Genomic DNA, 11,338 nt, shown 5'->3' on the forward strand with positions numbered 1-11,338 from the left:
GCAGTATAAATCAGACTTCATTGACTTGTAATTAGGGGGACCTTTGAAATCCACTTCCCCTGTTATCTGAATTTTGGTTTGAATAAAACCAATCATTTTGTTCTCATCTACAATGACCCACTAACACTCAGTCTCTTTCACTCTCATTTTGCTCTCTCTTTCACCTCTGCAGGAATCCTGAACATATGGCTTTCCATCCAGTTATCGATAACATTTAGAGCAGGAACTGGTCAAAAGCAAATTAGGCCCTGGTCAAAACTAGTTTTATATTTTTCAACTGATCTACTCCTGCAAAGGAAATCATTAGAATTCAAGCTAGTGAGCTATTTTAACCTAATAATCCAACCACAAATATTCATCAAAATAAATTATTTTCCAGCATGCCTGAAAGCAAGACCTTATTGCTTCATTAAATGTTGCCTGCAAGGAAAAGTGGAACTTCAAAGTGGTAACAAAAAACGTGATTTCAATGTTCTCATTTAAAAGAGAGAATCTGTGGAATCATTTGTGTAATAGACGACTCACTAAAGATTATTGTGTAACAGACGACTCACTAAAAATTATTGTGTAACAGACGACTCACTAAAGATTATTGGAATACCATATTGATAGCCTGTAATTACTTCAATTTTTCACAAGTGTGAGAAGTACATGTTCAACTGTGTACATGTTCAATCTTGCCGATGTTAACATTTCATATCATACACTTGAATTCTCTGGTAGTGTCTTAAATCTTAGTCTAGAGTAAAATGTTCATAATTTGCTCACATACGTGTGTTTGATGTAGTGTTTTTTTCTCCACCCTTTTTTCAGGGCGATGTACTTAAATGGATGTGGCAGCAGTTCTCTGTTTTTATGCATTTTTTTCTTTTCATGTCAATTGAATTAGCATTTCACACACTGCTCAGCATCTCATCTTTCAGATCTGCTACAATCTCCCACTTTTCTCCTTTTAAAGAAGGAAATAAATTACTTGGTTGGATTCTGGGTTAATCGGCTTGTGTCGCTTTTTAACCTTGTTTAGAGTTTCTCTTATTCCCCTTTGATTATTGTTGAAATAAAATGGGAATAAGTGAGAACAAAGTCCTTTATGAAAACAGTCATGGGCGATAAGAGAAATCAATCAAAATCAAGAAGAGCCGCTCAATTATTAGGTATGCAAGATTCATTTAAAAACCAAATGATACAAGGTGTTCTTTGATTGGAATGGATAAATAAAGTGGACATTCAGAGCCATTTGGGGAGTGATCCAATTTCTGTAGGAAACAACAGCGATTTGATTTATCATTAGATGAATTACAGAAGAAAGTCTTTAAACACAGATTAATGGCACTAGTTTATCAATAACGGGCCATTTCCATATGTTGACAAATAGCTCCTTTGTGATGTAGAATTGTTCACAATGACACAAACTGTCCCTGTAGCCTTGGCAACATGTACACTGTCAGCGCCGTATCGTTTTCAGTATCAAATCTCTCAAAATGTAACTTTCTTGAGAAGAGCCTGGGTGTGATTCAACCACACCCAATAGCTGTATTGATTTGACTTGCACGACTGTACCGGTGACCTGCAGTACTGTACAAGGCCTTGCATTGGCCCCAACAAACTGTCAGTAGTTCACTTATGAACTACAGGGAACTCAAACCTCTCTCTCTCTCCCTCTCTGACAACATCTTTTGACACTACATAGACAAGTCCTGCCCCTTCAGACACAGTTTCATTGTGCGTTGGTCAGAGCTGGAAGTGGTGCGTGGTTTTCTGTAGATGCCAGTGCTGACCAAGTCTGGCTCATCACAGCCTTGCCCCTGTCACACAAACTGACAGATATTCTGTTTCGGTGGATGCCACGATATCCAAGCCCCTGCTCTGCCAACAACCCATCTGAGGGAGACGGGGGTCGGGGGCTGCTCGGAGCTGTCGGTTTGATGGCTCCCGGAGTGGTCTGAGAGACCAAAGATCCCACCGCTGTATACAGGGATGCCATGCCATCATAGACATGCAGGGTCGACTGGAATGGTGTTTTTCTGCCATTATCATATTTTCCATTCGGTGTCGTTCCCTCTGCGTGAATGAGCGTGTCTGGGAGGGGGAATGCAGCTTGTGGGTGATTGGAGAGATCAAAGGTGGGGTGGTCTTACAGCAGCCTGCCTGGTGATTGACAGGGTGAGGTTGAATAATGGTAAAAGACTCCTTCACAGAGACTTCACTGTACAGTTTGCCTGTTTGCGTTTGTGTTATGGTTGTGGGAGAGCAAGTAGAGACATCCATTGCCAGCACAGATCAGCCACAAGGTTCAGCTTAGAAGGGACATGAATGTGAATTCATCTGGTTGTAGACTAGTTAAGTTACGGACTCATTCAAAGTTGACTCACTTAAAACAGAGTTGCAAGTATATAGCTGAATCATGGAATCTAGTCCAATATATCCATGTCTACATGGGTCCAAACTAGCTACTAGGTGCAAAGAAGCCATAGATTTAGATGGATTGGACTCTGTGACAGCAAATCCGGGGGAAAAATAGCCATTGAGAATGTCAAACGGAAAAACACCCGCAAAAAAGTACGAGAAAAATGTTCTCACCTCTCGGAGCTGTGGCGCACGGTGTCACATTCTTCACCCGGGGACGGTGGAGCACTTAACTCGGGGCTGTCGTGATTTCTCCAATTACTGGTGACAGTTTCCTGTCCGCGTGGGAGGCGGTTCACCCCTGCAAGTGCCTGGCAGAATACGAAGCCACCACAACATTAATAATTCACCACCAGGTACATTCATATTCAGCCTAAACGTCACAGTTTGGGGGCCCATTAGCGATAAAGACAAAGCCCACTACCATATAACTTTAGACTGAGTGTTTCATCTCAGGCACCTTCAGAAGCTTGTTAGATTTGACGAGGTGGATGCTTTCAGTTGGTGGCAGGATCGGTCCTTCTCCATGAAGGGGACTAAGGGTTTCTGAGCTCCGACGCGCTTTGTGTTGTTCTGTCCTGTGGGCCAAAGTCATTTGCAGATATTTCCTGTACAAGAAATTAAAATTTGAAAGGAAATTATTGTCTTTTACAACTTTTCACAACATACAAAGTCACAGAGGTACTTGATCAGGAGGAGAGAGAGAGAGGGGGAGAGGGGGAGAGGAAGAGAGGCAGAGCCAAACATTACTTTCGTAGCACCGCCATCACAAAGTGATAATTGGAGTCAGTCATGCCAGACAACGGTGGAGCTCACCAAGCACTGCCTCCAACCTGCCAACCTCCTGGGCACAGCAGGGCCTGGCACACGTTGCTTTCAGAGAAGGAACCAGACCGCACCAGCAACTGGGTTCAAATAGAAACAGTACTTACAAACAACAGAGAACAACTTCTTGGAGTTGGAGTAAGCAGAACAAGGGCTACAGCAAACCAGGACATGATGATGCATAAGAAAATAAAGGGTTATACTGAACCAGCGTGGTCCCTATCCATAATAAGATTTAAACTGAAAGCAAATCCTGAATGGCTTTTGAAAGATGAATTTGTTCTAACGGATCACATTTGGAAAGAGAACAAGCCTGTGTAAAATTGAGTTTTGGAGAGCACAGGAATGATGAATTCACATGTGTTTTGTGATATTATGTTATTGCATGGGATATGTACTTCAATCAATCTAACATAATGTGTATTCAATAGTGTGTTATAGAAGAGTGGAAGGTGGCATAATATCATACTTCAAATGCACATACACCTTGGAAGAAATCAAAATAGAAAATATGAATTGATCGTAGTCACAATAAACACAGGCAGACTGTTTATTCCAAGTTTCCTCTTGGTGACTGAGCAGAGCAAGAGTATGTATTGGATGATATATAAAGCCTATGGTCTCAAGGTCACAACTCCATTCACTAAAATATCTACAGCAAGTTCTTTTTTCAAAGACACAACCCAGAAAAAAAAGAACTTCTGTGACATCTGTCAGACCTGAGAAAGAGAATACTTGAGCATACTTGACTCACTTGAACACATGAGAAGTGGAAAACCTGTTTTTGTAATGAACAAACGGAATAAATCATTTGGATTTTCTGGTTTCATCTCAATTGGACATGAACTGGCTTTTATGACAAATCTCACACTATCTGAGAAACAAACAGAAAAGCCAATGAGAGAGAGAGAGAGAGACAGAGAGAGAGAGAGAGAGAGAGAGAGAGAGAGAGAGAGAGAGACCAGTTGCTGAATATGAGAGAGAGAAAGAGAGACCAGTTGCTGAATTCACACAATACAAAGTTGCCTCTCAATTCTATGATGAAAACCGTCCTTGAAAACCTGAATATCTTAACCAATATAACCAAACAATAAGCCAATAAGGCTGTTTGTCATCTTTCCATCCTAATGTATTTTTTTCACTTAAATTGGCTATGGGGGTGTTTCAGTAAATTCCATAATATAATGTAATTATTTGTTTTGGTGCTCATGGTTAGCAACATCAACAACAAAAGAATGTGTGATTAGAATCTTCTAGTTATACTTCTGGTATGCGGATAGATTTTTTGTGAATTCTTGGCATACTATGCATTTATTGATATTTGACTGAGAGTGGGCAAATATATGTTTTTGTGGTACAGTGAAAACTCTGACATGTACAGTAACTCTAAGCCATGAACCAAGAAAACTAGTGAAAAGAGGGAAACTGTGGGAAATATATATCTAACTTCAGATTAGGAACCCTGTATCAATGGACGCTTCAAGCAGTCACTGGATTCTTAATAACATGATTTCTTCAAAGGTACTCTGCAAAACGGTGTGGATTTACATTTCAAAAGGATAAAGATTCCTTCCATTTCAAACTATTTTTTTTCTTCACCAAAGGTAACTTTCTATTTACTGAGGAAAGTTTATCTCACTGCGTTTTTATCATCAAGTGGTGTCATGTCAGCACGTTTGGTCCCCTCTTTCAGTACTTATGAGTCCTTATTAGATGTAGGAATTGTATTATAACACAGAGGAAAAAAACAAAATGTACCAGGGGTTTTCTATTGTTACTCTGTGTGGTACCACAACATTGGCGCGCTTGTTGGAGCTCTGTAGAGAGAATGTTGTTACTCACTGTTCCTCGGCAACCCAGAAAGCCGTTAGCTAGCAGTCTAGTCCACCCTCAGCGGGAAGTTAGCAACAGTCCGCCTGCAGCCACGCTGCTAGCTCCTGCAGCCATGCCGCTAGCTCCTTCTCAGCAGAACCCTGCGTTACCCAGTGAACCCACTCTGGACCACCGTTTACTCCCCCACTTCAGCAGGTCCACACCAAAGATACTCAACTTCCCGTTTTCCAACTGTAATCCAATAGACAAAATGAACTCGCTCCCAATTCTCAGCGTCTCTCTTTCTCCTCTCGAAATCGATCTGTCCTCTCGTTCTTCTCATTTTTCACCCCCTCCCAACAAAAGCAATATCTTACCAACTCGGATTGGCACTGATTGGCTAGTCACAAAATTGACACATGACCGCACCCAATACAGAAGCAAAGAACAGTTATTAAACACCAGGGACAACTGAACCAGCCCACATCTTTCCTTCTTTTACATAAAACAATAGTACAATATATTCAACACTTTAGCAGGGTGCTACATTCTTCCCGCACCAAAAACGGTCATGTCCTCATGACATGTATACGTAAATGACAGGGTCAGCACCAACAAGTTATACAATACACCTTCCCTTTAACCAATCCACTTGTAAAAAGTGCTTATGTACCTCGTCATAGGAGATAAGGATAGACAAGCAGTCTTGTCATCAACCTCAGCTAAGGTAGCACTATATGAACCAACTGCCACTGAAGTTGACTTCTCTAAAGTCTCGAAAGCTTTCTCACAGTCATCATCCCACCTAGGCCCTAATGGCTGTTTGGAGTGGTACCACTCTTTGGTTTCTTTGTCAGTTTTATGTTTCCATTCTTCTTCGATATTCTTTATATATAGCCCCAATACAACCCTGCAACAACTGGTTGAGGGAATAACATATTCTGGAGAAGTCTTTCACAAACCACCTGTAATATCTGCAGAAGCCAAGGAAAGAGCAAGGAGCAGTAACATTCTCTGGGCGTGGCCAGGATCTCACAGCTTCAATCTTGGAAGGGTCTGTGGCAATGCCATCTCTAGACACAACGTGACCAAGGTATGTTACAGAGGGGCAGCAGAACTGACAATTATCCAAAGATAATTTAAGTCCTTCCTCCTTTAATCTGTCAAGCACTTTAAAGAGGCGCTGTTCATGTTCCTCCAATGTTCTCCCAAAAACGATTACATCGTCAAGGTACACTAGCACTTCCAGTAGATTCATATCCACAACAGTCCTTTCCATGACTCGTTGAAATGTGGCAGGTGCTCCACAAATTCCCTGTGGAATCCGCTCAAATTGATAGAATCCTGCTGGGGAAATGAATGCCGTATTTTCTTTGTCAGCAGCACTTAGCGGGATCTGGTAATAGTCACTTCTGAGGTCAAGCACGCTGAACCATTGGCTACCCTTCAGGCAAGACAGAGCATCTTCCACACGAGGCACAGTGTATTGGTCAGGGATCGTTCTCTTGTTTAACATCCTGTAGTCCACACACCCGTATGGTTCCATTTTTCTTTCAAACCATGACAATTGGGGAAGCATAGGGGTTTCTGGATTCTGAAATTATTCCAGCCTCTTTAAGATCATGAAGATGTTTCCTCACATCTTCCAAGTCACCTGGAGGTAGTCGTCTGGAACGCTCTCTGAATGGTTTTTCATCAGTCACACAAATGCTGTGTTGTGTACTCTTTGCACACCCAACATCAACCTCACTGCAGGAGAAAACCTCTTTTCTCTTCATCATCTTTTGACACAGTCTCTCCCTCCACTCAGGAGACACAGCAGAATTGCCAAAGTTGAAAGAGGAGGGGGACAGTTGCGATGTGGGCGGCTTAGGACGATCCTTTTCAGGGACTGTATTCATCACATCCACTGGAAACAGGTGAGCAATTGCCATGCCACGTTTCAATGTCACAGGATGACTGGACACATTCCTCAGAGTGACTGTGATGCAACGACAATGGACTTTTCAACAACAGGCATCACCAGAAGCTCTTCAGTAAACCAACCATCTTCTGGACGGTCTATGAGAACAGCTCGATCAGGGACACTTCTAGGAAACTTTGGAATGCCAACAACTGTTGCAACCCCACCAGGCGGGAGACTGAAAGGCTTGTCTCGTGTGAACCAGACTGTTCCTCTTTTTGTCTCACTTGTGTCGTCCGGAGTTTCCTCAATCTTCTCATAAGCTTGTCTTATTACAGGGTGAACAGAGAGGGTGCTTAGGAAGTTATCTCCCTTGTGGGCCTTGCAGGACTGGAATAGTCTCCTGACTATAGAGGTGTTTGTGCCAACCACAATGGAAATCTCCCTCTCCATGACTGGATCATGACACACAAGAACAAGTGTTTCTATGGTCTCAGCTATTCCAACTACAACTCCACTAAACTCAAGTTTTAAGCACATGTAGCCATCATAAGGATACTTATTGACACTGAGGCCCCAGGTCTCAAGGCACTCAATTGGGGTCAACGCCAGGTGCTTCAGAAACTTGTCATAAAAGGAGAGGTACAGAAGGGTAACTTGAGACCCACTATCAAGTAAAGCTTTGGCATAAATGCCCTCAATTTGTACAGAGACAATATAGCTAGGGCCAACTAAACCCTCTGGCAAGTCTGCCTTCCTTTCCTGTAGTGTGTCACACTTGGTACGTATCGTCCGCATCAGGTCGTTCCTCTGCTGAGCCCCTGGGAAGTTTCCCGCTGGATGTTTCATTTTCAGGAGACTCATGTTCACTTTCCTGAGATTTTCTGGGTTTTGACACTCTCGCTGGAAATGACCGTCTTCCCCACACTGATAGGAAAAGACATCAGCTCGATGATGGCGTTTGGGAGCTCCCTCCTTTCCCCCTGCATATGTGTTTCCCTGAGCTTCCTGGTTGCGTTTTTGGGCTACCTGCCGTGGCACACTTTCAGATGCAGCTACAGAGGCAGAAAACAGGTGTGCAACATCATTCTTCAGCCCCTGAAATTCTTTTCTCAGACTCTCTATGGCAGGATCATTCTCTACAGTGGGAGGTACTGGCATAGGAACTGGCTACACTTGTAAAACGGAGGCTACGGTACACCTACCCACAGATGAAGAAGCAACATTCTTAACACTCAGTCTGTCAAGGATCATCTCCTCTTCTTCTCTTACATCACAAAGCAGCTCAGTGAAGCTTGGTGGAGACTTGAGTTTGGTAGTCATTCTTATGCGAAGCGCAACAAGGTCATGAGAGAGACCACCTCTTGCGACCTGTTCCAATGCATGCTAGGTTCATATCAGCCACCTCAATTCCACCCTTACGATGGACTGCATGCAACAACTTGTCCAGTCTGAGCACATATGCTGACAGTTTCTCACCTTCTTGTTGGAATGTGTTACGGAACCTCACCATGAGATCAGCTGCACTGTCTGTAGTTCCAAAAGCTGTTTCCAGAGCTCTAAGGTAATCATTTGCAGTGGCATATTGATTAGTGACTCTCAACCTTCGGACAATGTCCGCTGCTGGCCCTTTAAGGCTCTCGGCTACTCTCTGTTTCTTAGCAATATCAGAACACTGCCACTGATCCAACATGTGGGTGGCCTGTTCTGCCCAGGCGTCATACTCCTCTTCTCCACTTGGAGTGGGCTTCATACCTGAGAACAAGTGAAGTTTGCGATAGCTTGGTCCATCCGTAGACTGGACTTGACATTTTTCAACAAGTGAGGAGATGGCATTAACTCGCTCTGTGTTCAGATCTGGAGCAGTGGGTAGAGCAGGAATATGGCGAACCAAGCCTGTGACATCAGCTAAAGTCTTCCCCTCGTTGGCTAGGAATAATAGCAGCTTGGACTAGAATCCTTCTTCTTCACCAGACACGTGCCAACTTTGGATCTCACTGACATTGACTATTCAAGTTCCCAACTCATCTCCAGCTACTAACTGTTCGGGTATGTCAGTCTTGGTCAAGTCATTAGTGGTTTCAACTAAAACAAATTTACTTTTACCAGAGTTATCTATACACCGTCCGCTTATTATACAACAATCAAATATGTAACCCCATCCAGTACTTTATAAATGGTCTCATCAGTAGCTTCCAGAGAAACATCACTGAGCAAAATTGCTTTTTTAACATACTTTTACTCTCACACCATTTAAATATCTGCTGTGACTCCATGTTGCATTAGGTTCACGCACATATGAAATGCAACCCAAAACACAAGCTGCTGACTATATGATATCTACCTAATTTGTGATACTTTTTTTTTTACTATATGCTCACAAATCAAAGAAACTGTAAACAATCCCGGACGAGGCCCCACGTGTAACCCTCCCACTCAATTCTAATCGCCCTTATAGCTCCAGAGCATGGGAGAGGAATTGGTGAAGGTTACCAAAATGTACAAATCAGATTTATTTACAGTAGCCACAATTCGGGCATTTGACTACCTAGGGGGCAGAGAGCATAGACATATATATGTCTATGGCAGAGAGGCCTGGTTATCTTATTATACAGCTATACAGTTATTTCACACATGAAACATTAACTTCACAACCATTGAACACATTATAATTGGTTTATTACAGAGACCGGCAACTTAAATACTTTTCAATTGTATTATAACACAGAGGGAAAAAAACTAAATGTACCAGGGGTTTTCTATTGTTACTCTGTGTGGTTGTTGAAGCTCTGTAGAGAGAATGTTGTTACTCACTGTTCCTCGGCAACCCAGAAAGCCGTTAGCTAGCAGTCTCGTCCACCCTCAGCGGGAAGTTAGCAACAGTCCACGTGCAGCCACGCCGCTAGCTCCTGCAGCCACGCCGCTAGCTCCTTCTCAGCAGAACCCAGCGTTACCCAGTGAACCCACTCTGGACCACCGTTTACTCCCCCACTTCAGCAGGTCCACACCAAAGATACTAAATTCCCCGTTTTCCAACTGTAATCCAATAGACAAAATGAACTCGCTCCCAATTCTCAGCGTCTCTCTTTCTCCTCTCGAAATCGATCTGTCCACTCGTTCTTCTCATTTTTCACCCCCTCCCAACAAAGGCAATATCTTACCAACTCGGATTGGCACTGATTGGCTAGTCACAAAATTGACACATGACCGCACCCAATACAGAAGCAAAGAAAAGTTATTAAACAGCAGGGACAACTGAACCAGCCCACGTCTTTCCTTCTTTTACATAAAACAATATAACAATATATTATCACTTTTGCAGGGTGCTACACTTTAATTAGCTATGCCTCAAAAGTATATAAAATGGCTGTTCTGCCTCACAAACTTTGCTTTTGTGACCAGGACAATGATATTTTGAAAGCACATTTCCAATGACAAAACAGAAAATGTTGTGTCTTTCATTCACACAAAACTACATTAATCCAAATTAACATGCACTTCTACCAAAATAATACAAAAATGATTACAAACATAAACATTTTGAAGTGAGCAATACGTGAGCAAATGTGAGCTTCGCTGCTTGGACCCATAATTAATCATCTTAATCACATCACTATGACATGATTTACGTCACATTAATGGCTCTTCATCAAACTCACCCATAGAGGTAATACGTTCCGAGATAGCCACAAACCATTTCCAATCCGAAAATATGCATATCCTCAAGTTAATCACAAACTGTTCTTAATGTGACCTTAGATAGACCTTTACAAGTGGAGACAGAATGATGAAGAAAGAAGGCCTGAAGAGTTTGGGTAGAGAGGAAAAAGTGAACGAGTGAAAGACAGATCCCTGGGTGTCGTGAAACAAGGGAACGAGGGGGCGAGAAATAGAGCGCAAAAAAAGCTGTAAAGAAATAAATAACGTTTGATATAAAGAGAGGCAAGCAGCTGCTAAGAGGGAGCACTCAACAGGGAAATCACCACTTTTAATTTCATCTCCTCTAGTTAAACACACGGGCCTAAACTCGCTCTCCCTTTCTCGCGTTTTCTCTCCCTGCTGCTTGGCTCATGTTTGTCTCTCTTCTTCTCCGCGACTCTGGCAAATAGGCAATCTTGCAGCAACCATACAAGCTCTCTCTCTCACCCACACCCATAAAAGGATCTTGCAGAGGTTGCTCAAGGTCAAAAACAAGCTTTAAAGCAACATGCAATAATAGCCTGCAGATGTCTGCTCCCCCGATCATTCAACTGAAGAATTGAGTTGACAACAGGTAAGATTTGGATTCTTGCATGGGCATTGTAACGTACAGAACAAGGCGTATCTTTTCTTTCTCAGTGGAATAACGACAGCATGACACATCGCAGATGGGAAGCAAAGGGAAAAAACGAG

At 42.6% G+C, this 11,338-nt stretch overlaps 1 long non-coding RNA gene across 4 annotated transcripts; it reads right to left on the reverse strand.

Annotated features, from left to right (window-relative positions):
* Nucleotides 1-1,110: 1,110 nt before the first annotated feature.
* LOC146222107 (uncharacterized) lies at nucleotides 1,111-10,078 on the reverse strand. 4 transcript variants are annotated; one of them, XR_014746755.1, is made up of 5 exons: nucleotides 9,761-10,078; nucleotides 3,223-3,311; nucleotides 2,831-3,014; nucleotides 2,581-2,717; nucleotides 1,111-1,256 (listed from the first exon to the last, which is right to left on the reverse strand). It is a non-coding gene; the product is annotated as an uncharacterized LOC146222107 (long non-coding RNA). The 4 variants fall into 4 exon arrangements; XR_014746753.1 differs by lacking the exon at nucleotides 9,761-10,078 and adding an exon at nucleotides 5,074-5,794 and having other exon boundaries at nucleotides 1,111-2,148; XR_014746752.1 differs by lacking the exon at nucleotides 9,761-10,078 and adding an exon at nucleotides 5,074-5,782.
* Between the last annotated feature and the right edge of the window lie 1,260 nt (nucleotides 10,079-11,338).

The sequence above is a fragment of the Hypomesus nipponensis genome, chromosome 25, assembly GCF_054491055.1.
Source record: "Hypomesus nipponensis isolate SF chromosome 25, ASM5449105v1, whole genome shotgun sequence".
Taxonomy (NCBI): domain Eukaryota; kingdom Metazoa; phylum Chordata; class Actinopteri; order Osmeriformes; family Osmeridae; genus Hypomesus; species Hypomesus nipponensis.